Source organism: Ursus americanus, chromosome 36 (assembly GCF_024610735.1).
Source record: "Ursus americanus isolate L20-20 chromosome 36, mUrsAme1.1.p, whole genome shotgun sequence".
In the NCBI taxonomy this organism is placed as follows: domain Eukaryota; kingdom Metazoa; phylum Chordata; class Mammalia; order Carnivora; family Ursidae; genus Ursus; species Ursus americanus.
The window spans coordinates 23,147,138-23,166,574 of NC_142162.1; the positions used below are offsets into that span (position 1 = coordinate 23,147,138).

A 19,437-nucleotide genomic window follows, 5' to 3' on the forward strand; every position below is an offset into this window, starting at 1 on the left:
AGCCTCCAGAACCACAGAAAAAAAAATTTCTGTTGTTAAGCCACCCAGTCCGTGATTTTTTGTTATGGAAGCCCAAGCAGACTAATAAAGTAATTAGGACCATTTTATAAAAACAGCATGAGATTTAAAGGAGTTAACAGAGGACACATGGTCAGTAAAGTTGGTTACTCCAAATATTTACTTGCTAAATATATGTATTTATAGTTTAAAGCTCCAATCACTGTGGCATATAGTATACTTTCCCAAAAGTATGCCATAGCCTACTACTCCAACAGGATCAGGGAATAAAGAATGAGTAATTCAGGGGGTGCAATAGTCCTATACTGGACAAATGAGCATGACCTCTGTGGCTAGAGATGTAGAGCAACATCTGTCACTGACACATAGTGTTAATCCTGCTTATTCCTCTCCTTAGGAATGGCCACAGATGTTTCCATAACAGGTGTATTTGCTCCCCCTATGTGGTTTTCCCAGACATGTCTACATGCAGTGTTCTCACTGAGTCACCTTTTCTATTCAGGCATACTAAGTAGGGAGTTGAGACCAAAAAAAAAAAAAAAAAAAAAAAGTCAATGAGTTCAATACTTTGGTATTACTTGGTTGTTTTTAGGGTGTTTGAGTGTATGTTTGGGAAAATAAGGGAAATTATCAAATGCTAGAGATTGCATATTTCTCCAATCTTTTATAACTGTTGAATTCTTTCATTATTTTTTGTATGGTTCTTGAGTAATAGAAACAGGATAGAATAATGTGCATTATATTCCCTGAACAATAGATCAGCTAGCTGAAATTTAAAAGGTAAAGCAATATGGCTACAATGAACACAGTATTGGAGCTCATAATTGACTATTAAATTCACAATCTTAGATTAAGCCCTTAATCTATTATCCACATGCATTCTACCAAGAATTTTTAGCAACTAACTTTTTTCATGAATCCAGTGAGAAGTACTAGCAATTTTTAACCTTGGGCCACATTATTTGCATTTCTAATATATAACTAATTGTGGTTAATTAGGAAATTCAGATACCTTTGTCTTTCAATCATCATTTAGAATATAACCTTCCACAAACCCCGAATTAAAAATGATCAGGTATCTCCATATTCCTTTTTAAAAAGGAAGATGTGTGCATGTGTGTATGTAGGCATGTACGTGTGTGTGTGTGTGTGTGTGTATACATACAACGAAATATTACAAGGCCATAAAAAGGATGAGATCTTGCCATTTGTGATAACATGGACCTAGAAGGTATTATGTAAAGTGAAATAAGTTAGAGAAAGATAAATATATGATTTCACTCAAATGCGCAATCTAAAAAAACAAAACAAATGAATAAACAAAGAGTGGAATCAGATCTATAAATAGAACAAATTGATGGTTACCAGAGGGAAGGGGGATGAGGGACTGGCAAAATGGATGAAAGGGACTGGGAGATACAGCCTTCCAGTTATGGAATGAACAAGTCATGGGAATAAAAGGCAAGGATAAGAATTATAGTCAATGGGGGGGCGCCTGGGTGGCACAGCGGTTAAGCGTCTGCCTTCAGCTCAGGGCGTGATCCCGGCGTTATGGGATCGGGCCCCGCATCAGGCTCCTCCGCTACGAGCCTGCTTCTTCCTCTCCCACTTCCCCTGCTTGTGTTCCCTCTCTCGCTAGCTGTCTCTATCTCTGTCAAATAAATAAATAAAATCTTTAAAAAAAAAAAAAAAGAATTATAGTCAATGGGGGCGCCTGTGTGGCTGAGTCGTTAAGCGTCTGCCTTCGGCTCAGGGCGTGATCCCAGAGTTCTGGGATCGAGCCCCACGTCAGGCTCTTCCACTGGGAGCCTGCTTCTTCCTCTCCCACTCCCCCTGCTTGTGTTCCCTCTCTCGCTGGCTGTCTCTCTCTGTGTCAAATAAATAAATAAAATCTTAAAAAAAAAAAAAAGAATTACAGTCAATGATATTGTCATAGCATTACATGGTGACTGACAGCAATTACACTTGTGGTAAGCATAGCAAAATGTATAGAGAAGTTGAATCACTATTATGTACACCTGAAACCAAAGTAACATTGTGTGTCAATTATACTCAAGTAAAAAATTTGCTTTAAAAAGAAGGGATTAAAATATATTACAGTAGTACTTAATGGCATGGAATTATATGCTTTAAATGATTAAAATGGTAAATTTTATGTTTATTTCACCAAAATAAAAAAGTATAAAAAATAAAATCATCTTATTTATTTGCCTGTTCACATGTAGATAGCCTGCATCTTCCAGCACTAGATGATACACATAAAAGTAGGGACATCCTCTTTTTTCCCCTGTATTTAATATAGCTCCCAGAATAGTGCTTGGCAATAGGAAATCTCTACAAGTGTTTAAATGAGTGAATGAGGAAATAACCGAATGAATATTTAAATGCCCACTTCCCCCGTCCTCCATATTAGCCTGTCTGGATAGAGGCTAGTGACAAACAACTGAGCAAAAACTTATGGACTCAGATATCAAAAAAATGGGCTTTGGGGGAAATAATAAACTAGGATGACAAGTATCTTGCAAGGAGGAGGATTCTAAAGAAAGATATTATGTTCTTTAATATCTCCTATCTATCAACAGTTTGAAATTAGACAATTTCTCTGATTACAAAAGCAAATTTAATGGCCATTCTATGCACTCAAAATGGCTAATGCCAAGCACATGCATGCATGCCTGTGCGTGTATGTTTGTGTGTGTGTGTGTGCACATGTGTGTATTAAAATGTTGGAGAGAGGCATTTAAATAAACTCTTAAAAATGACTTCTCTAATACAAGACTATAAGATAATTATAAAACTAAGCTCTTCCCCACAAAAACAATTAGTTACAGTCAAAAAGAAATAAATATCTATTGAATAGAAATTATATGCTAAATACTGTGTGTTAGGTAATGTATAGTCTGCTAGAGCTGCCATAACAAAATACTACAGACAGGTCTGGACGCTACAAGTCCAAGATCAAGATGCCAAAAAAGTTGGTTTCTGGTAAGCCTTCTCTTCCAGGCTTGCAGGTGTCTACCATCTAGATGTGCCCTCCCATGACCTTTTCTCTCTGTGCAGAGAGACAAAGAGAGACTGAGATTTGTTATCTCTTCCTCCTCTGATAAGAACACCAGTCCTGATTAGGGTCCCACACTTAACACTTTATTTAAACCTAGCTGCCTCTTTAAAGTCCCTATCTCCAAACACAGTCACACTGGGGGTTAGGGTTTCTATATATTAAAATGGGAGGTTGGGATCAATATACAATAGTAATAAATTGGAGAATATGAATAAGGCACTGACTTTCTCAAAAAAGATACAACCTAGAAATTGGTTGGGGAGTGGAAAACCAACATGTATGCCCATGGATAACTGTCGCACCTGACAGAAATTCCAAGAGAGCAGGAAAAACCAGTTGCCCTGAGACTGACAGAGGGAAAGAGAATGAATTTGATCTGAAATGACTGAGAAAGGCTTCATGAAAGATACATTAGATAGTTCCATAAATACAAGACTCCAAAATAGCTTCCTTCTGAGGCAGACTTCAAAATACAGCAATCTGAAGGGATCTAACCATATGAGAACGGAATGAAATCTCTGAAAGAAAACAAAATAAGATCTATGAAAAACAAAAGTTTGAAACACCTGGAAAAAGTCCATTAGGAGAACTCAGTAACTGGATATATGTAAAGGGAACTGCGTTTCTGCTGGTTACAGAAGTCTGATGCGCAGACCTCAGCATCAGTGTCTTGGCCACAAAGAAATAAGTCTAAAGTAAAATCTGCAAGAATATATACACATCTATATCTATATACAAGAGTGTACATATTTGCCCATACCCCCACGTTTCAGCAGTCTTGATTCTAATTTATTAACCTGAACAAATGGACACATTTTTTAAATAGCTTCTATTGCTAAAAGCACATTCACTAAAGTTTTTTTCGTTTGTTTGTTTTTTAAGCTTCTTTTTAAGTAAATTTTATAAGGAGAGAGAAACTCTTGTTGCCAGTGTGGTGCTATAGAGAGGATCCTTTCTGGGATTTCTAAAATGGGATTTCTCCAATAATGGGCATTCCCATCTAGACTTGAGCACAGTTTAGGGGAAACAAACTGGCAACATTATGTTAATATATCTCGTGGCAGTCCATCTGGCCTCAAGTAATTTTTAGCTAAGCAGCAGAACTTCTGCTCGGCATACTACTTCCACAAGAATGGACTGAATCTGATTCCAACTGGAAGCCTTTCGTCTGCTCTGATATCACTCCGACAGTATCCTTCAAAGCCCATTTCATACCATATTGCCATTATCTACTTGTTATTTCCTTTGCTAGACTGTAAGCTCTGTAATGACAGACACTGCCTTGTCCGCTGCCATGGCCACAGCACCTCTCACAGACAGTATCCAGATGCAGGTTTTGAATCTTGGCTGTGAGGGTGTCTCCTACCATAGCTGTACATATTTTTACTTAGAAAACATTTGTACCAATCTAGCATCCGTGCTAGGAAGCTGCACACATTGAGTATGGGATTGTTTAAAAATGCAAGTCAGTTACAAAATTCTAAATTGGATAAATCTTTATAAATCCGGCCACTGAAGGGGGCAAATCGTACTATCTCATATGCTAAAAATTTGTAATAGGTTGTGCCACCTAATGGAATCCTGACAATCTTTTCTACCTGATATCCTAATGTTCTGAAGGTATCTTAGGTGAACACAACTTCCTGGAATAATTACTACATTTAGAGCATTTCCTGTAACTTGGTATGGCTGGTTTTACAACTAAAGCTCTTGTCAATGAAATGTATGTGGAAACAATACATGCAAATTCCAGAAAGTGCCTTAAAAGGCTCTTCCAAGCTCCCCCTCTCCCATCCCATTCCCTGCCTGGAATGTGGACATAATGGCTAGAGTCCCAGTAGATCTTGAATCATAAGGTACAATGAAAAAGAAAGCCATGTCCAGTGAAACAATAAGACAGAAGAAGCCTGAGTTCCCGACACAAAGGATCACTGACTATGCAACCCACCGCAGATAACTTTAAGACTATAAAATAACTGCTACCTTGTATAAGTCACATGATTTGCTTTGTTTTGATACACATGGCCAAATGTCATCCTCAATCTTATTTTATGAATGACGGGAGTAGGTTATCAGTAACTCTCAGCAAGTACTGGAGACCTTATGACAGCTTCATACGGGTTTGGGAGGAGGTATCTATTTTAGCGCTACACAAACTGTTGTCCGCGGACCAGTGACAATCCACAAGCTGTTCATTATGCGTCCGTGACAAGATAATACGAGAATGTGAGAGTAAGCATTTAGAAACTTTTATAGGAATTTCACATTCCCTGACTCATCTCACTGAACCAGCCTGGATGGCAGTGAACTTGCCTGGTAAATCACACGTAACACAAGCTGCCTGCTGATCGTATATAACAGAACTTCATGACATACGCCTTTTGAGGTCACTTTGATAGTTTTCATTTTAACCAAACCTGTTTCAAATCTACTTTTAACATCACTAGCTGTATTAGGAATCTGAAATTGGCATTACAGGTATCCCTCACTTTTCTAAAGTTCACATGACATTACTTTGCTTTTACAAAAAATCTACATTAATACCTGTTTTTGCTAACCAAAAGAAATCCAAAGACGATTTTTGCTTTTACGAAAAAAAAAGGCTAAAAGCAAAAACAGCGTTCAGCATTTGTTTCACAGCAAGCGGTTAGAGAGGCAGCACACACCCCGAACAGTGAGAGTGGCCCCCCACGCTCTTGCCCTGAGAACTACACTCAGCATCTCAGCACCGTGATGCCACAGCTCTGAGCTGTGCCCACAGGCATCCGTGCTTTATCTCAGTTTATTCTGTGCATCCATGAATTAGCAAGATGGATCCTAAGGTATCAGAGAAACCTAACAGAGATTATCTTTTCAGTCTGGGAATGCTCAAAAGGTGTTTCCACATAAATTGATGGTAATTCCTTCTTTACCTGATACCACTTCGGCTTAAGAAAGGTTTCATAGAAACGTTCTGCTTCTGGATAGCAGGGGAAATACAATTTACAGATTAAAAAAAAAAAAAAAACAACAAAAACTTCACTGAACATTTTTGTCCAGAACAGATCAACCTATCTTGATTGCAAACATAATGCTAACTAAATGATGGCAGTGAACAACACTCCAGAGAAATAAAGATAAAAAAATTGTGCCAGTTTTGCTCGGAAGTATAATCTTTTCCGTATATTGAGTTCTGTGTTGTAGCCATAGTGGGTGCTTAAGAGCTAAAATGACAATGTGTTATTTGAAGAGATGTTCCAGTCAATAAAACTATTAAGACCCAAGGAATATTTTTATCTAAATTATAAAAAGTCAAAACCAAAGGAATCATTTTTTCAAAAAAGAGTGTTAAATTAAAAAAAACCACCAGAATCTAATGTGTTTTGTTGGCTTCTTACAAAATAATACCTTGAGTTGCTAAGTCTAAGTCCTCCTTACATGTGCTGAAACGTTCATGAGAGACTATATCAAAGATGTTTTCTCGGAAATGCTCTTGAAAGAATCTCATCAAACAAGACAGCTCAACGGCCGTTTTCTAAACGCCACCTTCAAACACCAACACTTAATATTATGAGGGATCAACTATAAAACAGAACTAGTAAGACCATTTTCATCGCAACTAGACAGGTGTACAAATACTACTGAAATGGCAAATTCTTGAATATATGTGCAATTGGAACATGACAGTGATACGAAGGAAGAATTGTTTTTCAAGTTTCATTTTCGAAAACAACCAGTTGTATACCGCATAGAACAATGTAGGACTAGTTAACAAATGTGACATGGACTTTAAATTTTAGAAGTCTGTATTGATGGCACAGCTATGATAACAGGAAAGCATTCTGGAATAGCTGCACCACAATGTAAATCAAGGGAATGCTTCCCTCATCAAGAGTTTCATTACAAAACAAAACTGAAATGCTGGCTGAACTACAAAGTGCACTAAGTGTACACTGTAAATTACATAAAACTTAATGCACCAAATTTGAAATCATTCTTTATTTGTAACAATGTGAAAGCTGATTATAAACAACTACTAAGATATGATTGTGAAAAGTTCCATCAGGAATATCTGAACTACTGAACAAACCTATTGTGTTTCTGCTAGATAAGAACCAGTTTCAACATTTCAAAGATGTAAATCAGACCGTATGTCATGCTAATTTGTTTGATACCTTTTATATTTTTAAAGATCTTAATACTTCCCTTCAAATAAAGGATCTGACCTGTTTTCAATGGCAGGTAAGATCAAAGGGCAAAAAAGAAAGTTTAGAAGGTTGGACAAACAGTTTCTACAGGGTGTCAATAGTCTCATAATTTAATAATAATTAATAATAAAGCAGGTGATGATTTTGAAATTACATATCTACAAAGTTGTTGAAACACATCTTAAAAACTCTGCAGAAGGCCTTGAATTTCACTTTTCATGGTAAGAATATTCACACACAGAAAAGCCATGGACCCAGAATCCATTTATTTTATTGAAAATCAAATTAATTATAACCTTAACTTTACAGGATAAATTGTCCACATTTGCTACTAATGAAGGATTAAAGATCAATTTTAGAAATACTGTATTATTTGATCCATACTGGAAAAAAGGAAAAAATGAATATCCTGTTTGCTGCAGTTACTTTAAAATTTGTTCGTGTCAAGAAGTTACTTTAAAATTTGTTCATGTCATAAAACAGATTTGTTCGTGTCCTATTCATGTGAAAGTAACTCTGTGAGACTGGATTCTCTGCTGTGCATGTTGCTGAAACAAAACACAGGAACATCTTCCCTGTGAGGAATGTCCTTGCAAACTCACTATACTAGCTAAATTAACAAGCAAGAAACACGCTTACTTATTGCATTAAAAACCTTAAATATTAATATACGTGGTCTTGTTAAAAGTGTGCAGGTAGGGGGCACCTGGCCAGCTCACTTGGCTGATCATCTGACTCTTGATTTCAGCTCAGGTCATGATCTCAGGGTCCTGGGACTGAGCCCTGCATCAGGCTCCATGCTCAGCAGGGAGTCTAGTTGGAGATCCTCTCTCTCCTTCTCCCTCTGTCTCTCCCCTCCACTCGCATTGCCTCTCTAATAAATGAATAAATCTTTTTTTAAAAAGTGTTCATATAGATATTTAATATGGGAAACTGCTATTCCATTCGTAACTTTTCATTAGTTTATAATTGCAGAGACAGAAAGCTATGAATGTGCACACACTAACTGGACAATACAAGCTTTGTAATTATTTTTCCCATGTCATGTTTATTCAGTACATGTTTATTAAAATAATTTTAATGTCTGTAGAATCTAACAATAAACTTTGGCTTGTATTTTATCTCTCTCAGTCCTTTTGTTTTTCTAGGAATTCATGTATACTGTATTTTACAAAAGTACAGGTCTGTGATGTACGGGAAAGTAAAAAACAAACGGACAGATCCTCTTCCACAGATGGTCTAAGATGCACTTATACACTGCTTCTCTGCTTCCAGTCTGGAGCATTTCTAAGCTGTTCCAGAATAAGCATTCTACTTTTCCTTAACCACTCATTCCTACCGAAACCCACACTGACTTCTTCTCCGCCTTAGGCATATACCACCCATGATATCAAGATGAAATAAATTCAGTGTGTAATTGTGACTCATCAAAGTCAAAACCTCAAATGCTCACAGAGGCTGGGCTAGTGAAGAAATGGGCACAATGGACCAGGGGTGGCAGGGACCACGTAAAGGGCACAGGGCTGCTCCACAGCCTATGCTCAACATTTCCAAGCAGTAGCCTGGGCCCAGGGTTACCAGATCCTCACACTTTTTTCCGAAAGAAGCCAGAAATTCCAATTTTTATACAAAAAAAAAACTCATTTAAAAATGTTAAAAACTAATCCAGATTTTTATAAACCACAAGATCTGCTTTTAAAGAATGCATCTGTGAGCCAGATTTGGCCTACGGGCTTCCAATTGGAAACTGCTGGGCCTCCAAATGCTCCTGATTTGAGAAGGTAAGACCAACAAATTAAAAGGGTTTCTTTCAAGTTCAGCCTGATGATAAATTTTGGCAATTTCCTATCAGCCTTTTCCCATCGATGGAAAACAGCTGCTGGTGTGATCCAAGGTTTACAGAAACACTCTTCCTGCCTCAGTCTGGCCTGAGGCACCACCACAATAGGTCTCAGATACCTGAGTGAGCGTGCAACGGACCCCATATGGAAAATCCATGCAGGAAACATTCAACGAGAGATCCTGTGACTCTTGGTCTACTTGGCCAGAAAAGTAAAAATAAGGCCCAGTGCACAGAAGAGAGAGTACCTGAGGAGGACCTCTTTGAAAGGAGTGCGTCTCCTAACCCCCTAGCAGGGCAGGGAGGAGGGGAGGTGCTATCTTCTCCCCCAGTCCTAGCTAGGAGAGGGATGTTCCATGCAACAACTCAGAGAACCTGCTATTTGTTCCTCACACCGTGAGGTGTGGAGGACTAGTGCCTGGTTCATGCATGACACAGCTAAGTTACCTGGTATGTCTGCCATGTTGGGATTGGCCCGTCCTCCCAGTTTGGCAGGCCAAGGGATGCACGAATTAGTGTTTCTGCCAAACATGCACAGGCTCTGTGCCCATAATTCATTCTCGGAAATAAGGGAAGACCAACGCGCATTTGTTATCTAGAGGTGCCACGTGACCTTACCAGCTGATATTTATGAACGAGTTTACAGTGCCATAAAAGTACTGTACGGCATTGTTCTTCCACAGGGCTTTCATGGACAAGATAAAAAACAGGCGTCCCTCTCGGCCTTTGAGGGCCTTTCCCAGCCTTCTTCTTTTGTCCTCCCCGTCCATAAGCTATAAGGTATCTGCCCTGAGATCCTGAGATGGCCTTTTCCATTAAGCCTCATAATTATTCGTGCTCTATGGAAAGCACTCACTTTAGGTCTGAACCCCCTACAAGCTGTGGGAGTGTCCAAACTCAGCACAATGTAGCCATGATCTCATTATCTAGAGGTGGTTTCATTTAAAGAAATGCTTCATTCACTGGAGGGATGGGAAGGTCTGGGGTGTAGGAGGTGTGATTTGCATTCACTGTGGAGCTCTTACTACCTTAAACAAATGAATTGTGTTTCCGTGCTGGACTCTGTCTTTCCCTTTCCCACCCAGCAGCTCCAAATTCTGTATGCACAACATTTCTAAAACCCCAACACAATTCAAACAATAGAGATTTCAATTTAAAAACTGTAACTCTGGTTTGAGAGAGCTAAGCCAGCATCTAAACCTCCCTGACTTTTCACAGCACTTACAGTTTGGGTCATAGTTTTGGCACTTGGTTATATTCAACTTAACACATAATTATATCCCTGCTCTTTCGTATTTTTCTTTCATTGCTTATAAGTGTTCTGTGTTCTTCTTCTCAATAATACAGTAAGTCCCTAGAAGCAGAGACTACTTTTCACCCTTCATTGGAGATCGACATACTTAGCACAGTGTTAGGCCCAGAGCATATATGCAATAAACACCCACCGGGGGTTGAAGAGAGTGGAAAGAACCACCAAATTCACCTTCCAATTTACAATGTGATTGATGAGGAAAAAAAGCAAAACCAAATGAGCATTCAGCTTACCCCTGCGTTTTTCACTGCTGGAAAGTCATAAGCTTCTTCACTGGGCTTCTGATGGAAAAGACGCGGTATTGCTGGGGCTTCAGCGTAGGCACGTTCTGGAGGATTGCCTTTCAATGAGAAGCAAGGGTCTGGGTGGCTAGTGACCATGACTCATTGTCAATTCTATGTGGGAGTCTGGGTGGCTAGACTCTCACATGAAAAGTATTTCCACTCCATCTTGCTCCTTCCTACACTCAACCTTTCTGGGTCACCCTGTTGCCACAAGCATTTGTACTAGGGCCTGGTCTGAGGCTTGCTAGTAGGTGTGTCCTCCACTATCAGCACTGGCATCACGTCAGGACTTAATAAAAATGCAGAATATTGGGCTGTATCTCAGACTTAATGGATCAGGACCTTTTAAACAAGATTCCCAGGCAAGTCATATGCAAGCCCTGCTCTATAAGGCCCTGATAGGGCATCATCCTTGAGGAGACAGCGTGGCTTTCTGAGCTAAAGCTGCAGAATAATCCAGGGACCTATCCTGGGCTCCAAATTATGCTTTCTTCTTCAGGAGGAGGAGGAGATCAACAAAGCAGCAAGAGCGCAAATTTTCTCCAGCCCACTCACAAGCACAGAACTCAAAAAGAAATAAGGCCAAGCCAAATGGGGGAAAAGATGCTATTATCAAGACTTGTAACAAACAGTAAAAACAGCTCTGCAGTGTCCTCCTCTGTCATTCTGCCTCTTGCCATTTATGCTCCAGAGTGTCCAGCCTTCAGTGCAGTGCTGGTCCAACATACTGGGATGGGCTGACCATGAGTCTGAGGACATATTCTAGTGAAAGTTCAAAACCTTGCCAGACCTGAAGGCACACCAGCAGCTAACTCCTGGGACAAATGTATAGAAGTCAAATGAATACAGTGGTTCCAGTTTCTTGGTATGAAACTCTGAACCTCAGGTTTGGTCCAAGCAATTGCAGTCCACCACTACAAAGATTATGTTTTTCCCTCCCCTCCATCTAGGCATGTTCGGTAGTTTCAAGGCCCAACTCAAGTCCTATTCCCTCCCCAGCACCTCCCTGATCACTCCAAATCAGACTGGGGACATGCTGCAATATGGTGGTGCCTTAACACTTTCATGGACACAGTTTTCCTCAATAAGACTGTAAGTTCCTGGAATGGGGAAAACTTGTGTCTTACATTCTATTCTGCACCTAGTCTGTTCCCCCGAATACTGCAGAGATTTATAAATCATGAAATATATGAATAAAGGTCCTCAAACACTCAGTTTGAACTGGGATAACAATCTAGCAAACACTCTTTCAGAAATGAACCAGGGATAGCCCATTAGCCTGAGAATTTTCTTCTCACTTCCTAAAAGCCCAACACCCTCCATATCTACACCATCTCAACTTAGCTGTGCCCTGGGTGAACTATCTCTCTCTCTCTCTCTCTCTCTTTTTTTTTTTTTAGGTAGCAATAGTTCAGCTTATTGTGATGCACAGGAAAGTGAAAAATATTGTAAATTATTGTAAAAATATTTTACAAAATATTGTATATATATCTAAAATATATATCTATTATATATATATGCAATATATCTGTTTTCTGTTTTCTTCTTTTTTTCCTACCCTTTTTTTATAGTAATTTTTTATTATATTGTGTTAGTCACCATACAGTACATCCCTAATTTTTGATGTAAAGTTCCATGATTCATTACTTGCGTATAACACCCGTGCACCATGTAATACGTGCCCTCCTTACTACCCATCACCAGCCTATCCCATTCCAGAGGTACCTCTGGGAGTGTCCAAGAGGCACCCAGATTTCAGAACTACATGAAGTCTAGGTGCCTGGGCTAAGAGACAACCCTCACTCTGACAATGCCAAATGATGTTCAACCCAGAGGTCCAAGCCAATCAATTCCTCCACTTTCCTCTGACACTTGGGTAGTGATGAGCTGATATTTTACAATGGAAATGGCAGGATGAACTAGGAGAAAATGATAGTAATAACAATAATTCTAGGCTGAGATTGCTCTGTGAGGCAAACTGTATTTCTGACCTCTGCTAGGAAAACTAGCTCTACATCATAATCCCCTTAGCTATGGTGCAACCAACTAGAAGAGAACAATTTGAAACAGACTGAAGGCACCCACTCTCCCTTCCTCCTAGGAATATTATTGCCCAAAGTATCATGCATCCGCTATCAGAGCATCTTTTTTATTTTTTCTGTATCCTGGAATTTCCTCCTACACATATGCTATCTTCCCTAAAATGGACGAAATTAGCAATAGATAAGCCAGACTATAAAATGAAATCACTGAATATATTAAATACATAGTCAACTAAAAATCACAGGCAGGGAGTGTGACTCTACACGCTATGACTGGCATGAAGGCCAATCTCTTTACCAGGACCACCAAATTCACAATTCCAGGGAATACTCCTCACCCAATAGTCTCAGTAATGGGGCTCCCTGGGCATTTGCAGTGCACAGCCTTCATGTCCTATGCAGTGGCCCTTCTGAACCTTCTACTTCAAATTGTCATTTACTCTTTCTCATGAGTATAGAAACTTACCTGACAAACTTGTAAAATATGGGAAAACTTGGAGAAGCATTGAGTCTTAAAATACGTTTTTGTTTTAAATATCCCTGAATATATTATCATCTAGGATTACAGGCCTAATAGGAACCCTCAGGAGTTATTAAATTCTAGTCTCAATAATAAAAGTTTTACTCATCTAGAAATCACTCTGAGTCTTTCTTTAAAAACAAAAAAAAACAAAAAAAAACAAAAAAAACCCCACAATCTCCCTTCCCCTCAAAAAAAAAAAAAAAAATTCTGAAAAGGAATTGCTACAATTCTACTGAATGATGTAATCTTGCCTGTCACCTCTCTCCTACCAGGAAACTTCCTGATTGCTAGCCTTCTAATACACCATCACTATTAAAAACAGAGGAGATGGAGCGCCTGGCTGGCTCAGTCAGTTAAGCATCTGCCTTCAGCTCAGGTCATGATCTCAGGTTCCTGGGACTCAGCCCCACATTGGGCTCTCCTTTCAGCGGCAAGTCTGTTTCTCCCTCTCCCTCTGTGCTCTCTCTCACTTTTGCTCTCTCTTAAATAAATAAAATCTTTAAAAAGTAAAAAAAGTAAAAATAAAAACAGAGGAGAGTGTGAGCAGAGTGGCGCAGCAAAAGTGTGCTAGGCCCATAACCCACAGACGGATGGACAGAAAAGAGGACTCCATCAAGCACAAAGTTTCAGGCTTTCCACAGTCATCCTCAGTCTTGTACCATTTGCCAGCACCTTGCTAAGCACCAGAGGACTCAGTGTTGAAAACATTCCTCCAGGCCCTTAAAAATTATACTCACTCCTCCATTCAGTTTCTCATTAAAAGGAAAAGACTCAAAAGCTGGTTTGTGCAAATTTGGGATCCAGAAGTATGCGGCAAATATTTGCTGGGCTTTTTTCAACCAACCTCCTATCCATGGCCAAAAGGAAGCTTCATCTGTCTTTAAGTTTGAGAAATGAACCAGAGAGCTTGAAATAGAGACAATCATATCATCTCAAAAAGCAAAAATAGGAAATCTAAGTTCTCAAAAAGATCTTCCAAAAAAGGTAGTGAAAGATTTACCACTTTCCTTTTTCCCTTTGAAAAGAAGTCAATGGCCATTCGATGATTAAATGAGAACAAAGACTCCAGGAGAGAAAGGTGAGGGTAAATATTTGTACAAATGTGTCACTGTATTTTACACAATGGGCCAGCAGTCTTTGAAATCTGACATGTTTCATATCTACAGGTTTTGGGGTTTTTTTTCTTATTTGCTCTCATGAGGTAAGTCTCTTAGGCTGTCAGCCACCAAAGTGGCTACTGAATAAAGGACACTGAGGGGCATTTTGCCAACACAACCTCAGAAGTATTGACACTGTAATAAAATCATGAAATGATTAAGTTTCTGCATTGCTATAATTTCTGCCAACTCATATGACAATACGTCCCTCAAGGATGTGGTAAATGTTGGTTTAAGATAACAAAGTGAAGGCAAATATTAGTGTACTACATAAAGGTACAGTAGACCCCTCTGATCCCAGGCGTGTACATTCCAAGACCCCCAGTGGATGCCTGAAACCAGATAGTAGTGAGCCCTATAACATACTATGTTTCACCTATGCATACATACCCAGGATAAAGTGAAATGTATACATCAGGCACACTAAGAGATTAGCAACAATAACTAACAATAAACAGAACAATTATAACAATAGTCTGTAATAAAAGTTACATGCATGTGCTCTCTGTCTCAAAATACCTTATTTTACTTACCCTTTTTCTTCTTCTGACGATGTGAGATGACAAAACGGCTACGTGACGAGAGCAGGTGAGGTGAATGACGTAGGCGCTGTGACGCAGCGTCAGGCAACTATTGGCTGCCGATCATTCGGTGATTCGTCAGGAGGATCATCTGCAGCTGGCCGCAGGCTACCGAAACTGCTAAAGCGAAACCACAGATCGCAAAAGCCGGGATAAGGCAGGACTATAGTACTTTTCGCCGAGCTTTGTTTCTTAACACGAGCCACCTGGATCCCATCACTAGAGTCCGATTTCACTGGCCTCTAGTGCAGCCTGGGAACCACGTGTTTTAAAAACTCCTCCGTAAGTCTAATGAGCAGGTACGACTGAGAAACTCTGCATTCGAGTATTTCCAGAATATTTTGTATTCTATTTGGAGCAACCATTAAAATTGGTCTGAGGAGTTCATGCTAGCTGGGCCTGCAAATATATAGGGAAGGAGGGACAGAAAAGATAAACAGTAGAAAAAGAAATGTCACCGGGCCCCAACCTGAAATCTGATGGAGACAAAACACACAAAGAACAAAAGGTGAAGCTGGATGAGTACAGTTCTTGAGTCCCGAAAAAAATGTTACAGGAGACCTAGCAGAAGTTTAGTGAAAAACAATAAGGTCTTTAGGCAACTCAACTTCTGCTCAATGCACAGGAGGATGTATTTGGGGGTGGTTGGCACCCTGCCCCCTCCCCACAGGCCCTCAGGGCTCAGGTGCTCTCCTCAGATGCCCCAGGGCCGGGATTTCCACACAGGCCTAGAGGCACAGGGCAGGAGCCCTGTTTGCCAGAGCCCAGAGGAAGGTGAGCAAGGTGATGTAAGGAAGAGGCCTCCCACTAAACAGCCCCAGCTTCCTGATGCCTGGGAGCATGCCTTCTCTCTTCTCTCTCCTCAGGGCCAGAAACTTCAGGTTTCCCCCAAGCTCCTTTCTTCATACAAGTTGGGAAGGCTGTGCTCCAAACACCTGGCTATGGGTTGAAAAGCGATCACCCCTTAGTGTTACCTACCTTTCCTCACTTACTGAGGGAAAGGGCTCTGCTCTTAGTTAAGGGAATATGAGGTCCTGCAAAAGGTGTAAGAAGGTTGGAGCAGAGGTGAACGGAAGAACTTCTCTATGTCCCTAATATCATACAGAAATGAGGGAACAAGGGACAGAACACTTACTGCTTAACATGAATGAATTAGGAGGATGTCAGTGATCACAACATGAAGTATCAAGGGAAAATGCTGATACTGATAGCCTTCTAGGATCTATAATCAATCTCACGACAAGCAAAACCTCAAGAGTTTCTAGGCTAGATAAGGTGTTAACAAATATGCATTTTTTTTCTGTAATTATATATTTTGCTGTGAATTCTTTATCATGGTATATAATTTCCATGACACAATAATTATGTATATCATCAAACACATTTCACCTTTGAGTCATTTGGTTAAAAATAACTCTATTCAGGGGCATTTAACTGCTACAGCTCCTTGAACCAACACCCTGGTGGTTTGGCTACAGGTTCATAAATCGTAGGGAACACTGTTCCCGGTAGCTTCCGCCTGCTAAGGCCTTTGTCTTCCGCCTCTCCTTTTCTTTGTCAAAATATATCTGTCAGGGCAAGACTTCTGAGTATGATAAAATAAATAAGTCATCAAAAAGTTTCCCCCAGGAACAACTATAACATGGGATAAAATTGTCAAAAAGCCATTTCAGGGCTTTGGAAACTAAGCAAAGGCAAACAACAACTAAGAAGTATTTACTTAAAAAAAATTGACAAATTTTGGATACAACGAATGGAACTCGGTAGCCTTGCCTGGGGCTGCTCCTACCATTCCTCCAGCTCTGACAGCTTCGTTGTTTTACCAGAGCAGGGCTGACCGGAAAACCAGAGTTTTCCTGCTAGAGAGGTTCACTTGTGCCTACTGGGACTGTTTGTAAATGTAGCAAGATGGGTAAAGAATAAGTGGAGAACCCCCTTCAGTTCTTTTAGCCTGAGAATGCAGCCACAGTTGGGGTGAGTAGCAGACTAGCCAGACACTTAAATGAGAGCATGATAGAGGGCCTAGATAAGTCCCCCAGCTGAGTGGGATGCTGCGTACACACACAGGGGAGACCCAAGAGGGCCCTTACAAACTAAAATACAGGGCTGACTTAAACGCTGCCTGACTTCGAACATGCTTCCTTCGAACAGATACACAGATGCATCAGCAGAGGGCGGAAGCTCTGCATAAGGTATTTGAGCACAACCTCTGACTAATCATTGGTTGACCACTCTGCAACACCTAGGAAGCCAGGCTAATAAAATGAAACTAAGAATAAAAAAGAGAAGAAGAGAAAAACTGCCTGACATCATGCTGATTAACTCCAGGCCAGTTACTAAAACAACAAAGCAGCAAAAACAAAAACAAACAAAAGCAACAACTTCCAGGGGGGAAAAACCATCAGAACCTAGGGTTTTACTATATTTTCTAAAATTACTGGTTTTCAACAAAATAGTATGAGATAGGCAAAGAAATAAGATGGTATGACCTATATTCAGGAAATATATCAGTTAACAGAAATCGTCTCTGAGGGGGTCCTGATGTTGGATTTAGCACATGAAGAAATTATCCAAAATAAAGCAAAAGAAAAAATGAAGAAGAAACTAAAGAGAGCACTACTGACCTATGGGACAGTATCACGCAATCAAACATGTACATAAGGAGAGTCTCCAAAGAAGAAGACTGGAGCAAGAAAAAAATACCTGAAGGAAAAATGGCCGTATATTATGGGCATATAGTACCAAATTCTGAAAAACAACGAGAAAGAGAATATCCTTAGAACAGTATATTGAGGTACAATAAGAAAAACGATGACTGACTTTTCAAAGAAAACAATGTAATTCTGCTTCAAAAAAAAGGTCTTATCAACTTAGAATTACATAGATCCAGTAATATTATCCTTCCAAAAAAAGATGAAATAAAGACATTTTCATATAAACGAAAGCTAAGAGAATCCACTGCCAGGAGAGCTATACTTGTGAGAAATGCTAAACCAAGTTCTTCAGGACCAAGTAAACTAATACCAGTTTGAAAATGGGTAATTTGGTTCTACAGAAAGGTCTGGAAAGTACCTGAAATGGTAAATGAATGGTAAATATAAAATACTGGTTTTTTTCCTAATTTTTTTGAAAGACATTTGTTTAAAGTAAAATTAAAAACACTGTCTTGGGGCACCCAGGTGGCTCAGTCAGTTAAGCATCTGCTTTTGACTCAGGTCAAGATCCCAGGGTCCTGGGATGGAGCCCAGGTTGGGCTCCCCTGCTCAGTGGGGAGTCTGCTTTTCCCTCTCCCTCTGCCCCTGCTCATGCTCATGCTCTCTTTCCCTCTCAAATAAATAAATAGAATATTTTCAAAAACTAACTAAATAAATAAAAAATAAAAATAAAAACATTGTCTTTTGGCATCTGTAACATGTTACACCAAATTAGATGACAGCAACTGAAAAAAGGGACAGGGAAGGCAAATGAAATTAAACTGGTATAACCATCTTACATTATACATACAGAGGTATTGTATTAATTCAAGATATACTATAGTCAGTTTGGTATGTACATCATAGTCCCTAGAGCAACTACTGCAGAATAAAGCAAAAAAGATGAAGATAAAGGGCCAAGAGAAGACACAAAGTATATGATTTCAGGCTATATAAAAAATTCCTATAATTGAGTAATTAAAAAAAAAGTAACCCAATAAATATGGGTAAAAACTTGAACAGACATTTCACAAAAAAAGGTATAAAAATGCTAAAAATGCTCAACATCATTAGTCATCAAGGAAATGCAAAGTAAAACCACAATGAGATATGCTACACGCCCACTAGAATAGTTAAAATTAGAAAGCCTAAAATGCCAAATATTAGTTACAGTCCTGAATTCTTCTCCTTGTGTTCACCCAAAAGAAATGAAAACATATGTCCACAAAGTACATTGTACAAGAATGTTCATTGCACCTTTATCCATAAGAGTCCAAAACTAAAAACAACATGATATCCACCAATAGGAAAATAGATAAATAAACTGTAGTATATTTATACAACAGAATGACTGAACAAAGGAATAAACTACTGACACATGTAAGAACAGGGATGAATCTTGAAGACAATGTGTTGAGGGAGTCAGGGGAAGCCAGACACAAAAGAATCCATACTATACGATTCCATTTATATGAATTTCAAGAACAAGCAAATAGGCAAAGTTAATTTGGGGGATAAATCGAAACAGAGGATGACTTTCTGGAGGTTGGGGATTGACTGGGAAGGAGCATAAGAGAATTCTCTAGAGTGATGGAAATGTTCTGTATCTTAACTCAGTGTATAAATTTTCAAAATTTAAGATTTGTACATTTTACTATAATTACACTTACCTGATGTAATCACATACACCTCAATAAAAATACCAAACAAAAAATTTTAAAGGATATTATTCATTTCTT

General features: G+C 39.3%; 1 long non-coding RNA gene across 1 annotated transcript in view; it reads right to left on the bottom strand.

Annotated features, from left to right (window-relative positions):
* LOC123804113 (uncharacterized) overlaps nt 1-15,098 on the bottom strand; it is a 439,047-nt gene extending 423,949 nt beyond the window's left edge. Inside the window, exon 1 of the long non-coding RNA XR_015723132.1 lies at nt 14,958-15,098. This is a non-coding gene — a long non-coding RNA (uncharacterized LOC123804113). The remainder of the gene's footprint in view (nt 1-14,957) is intronic.
* Nucleotides 15,099-19,437: the final 4,339 nt, after the last annotated feature.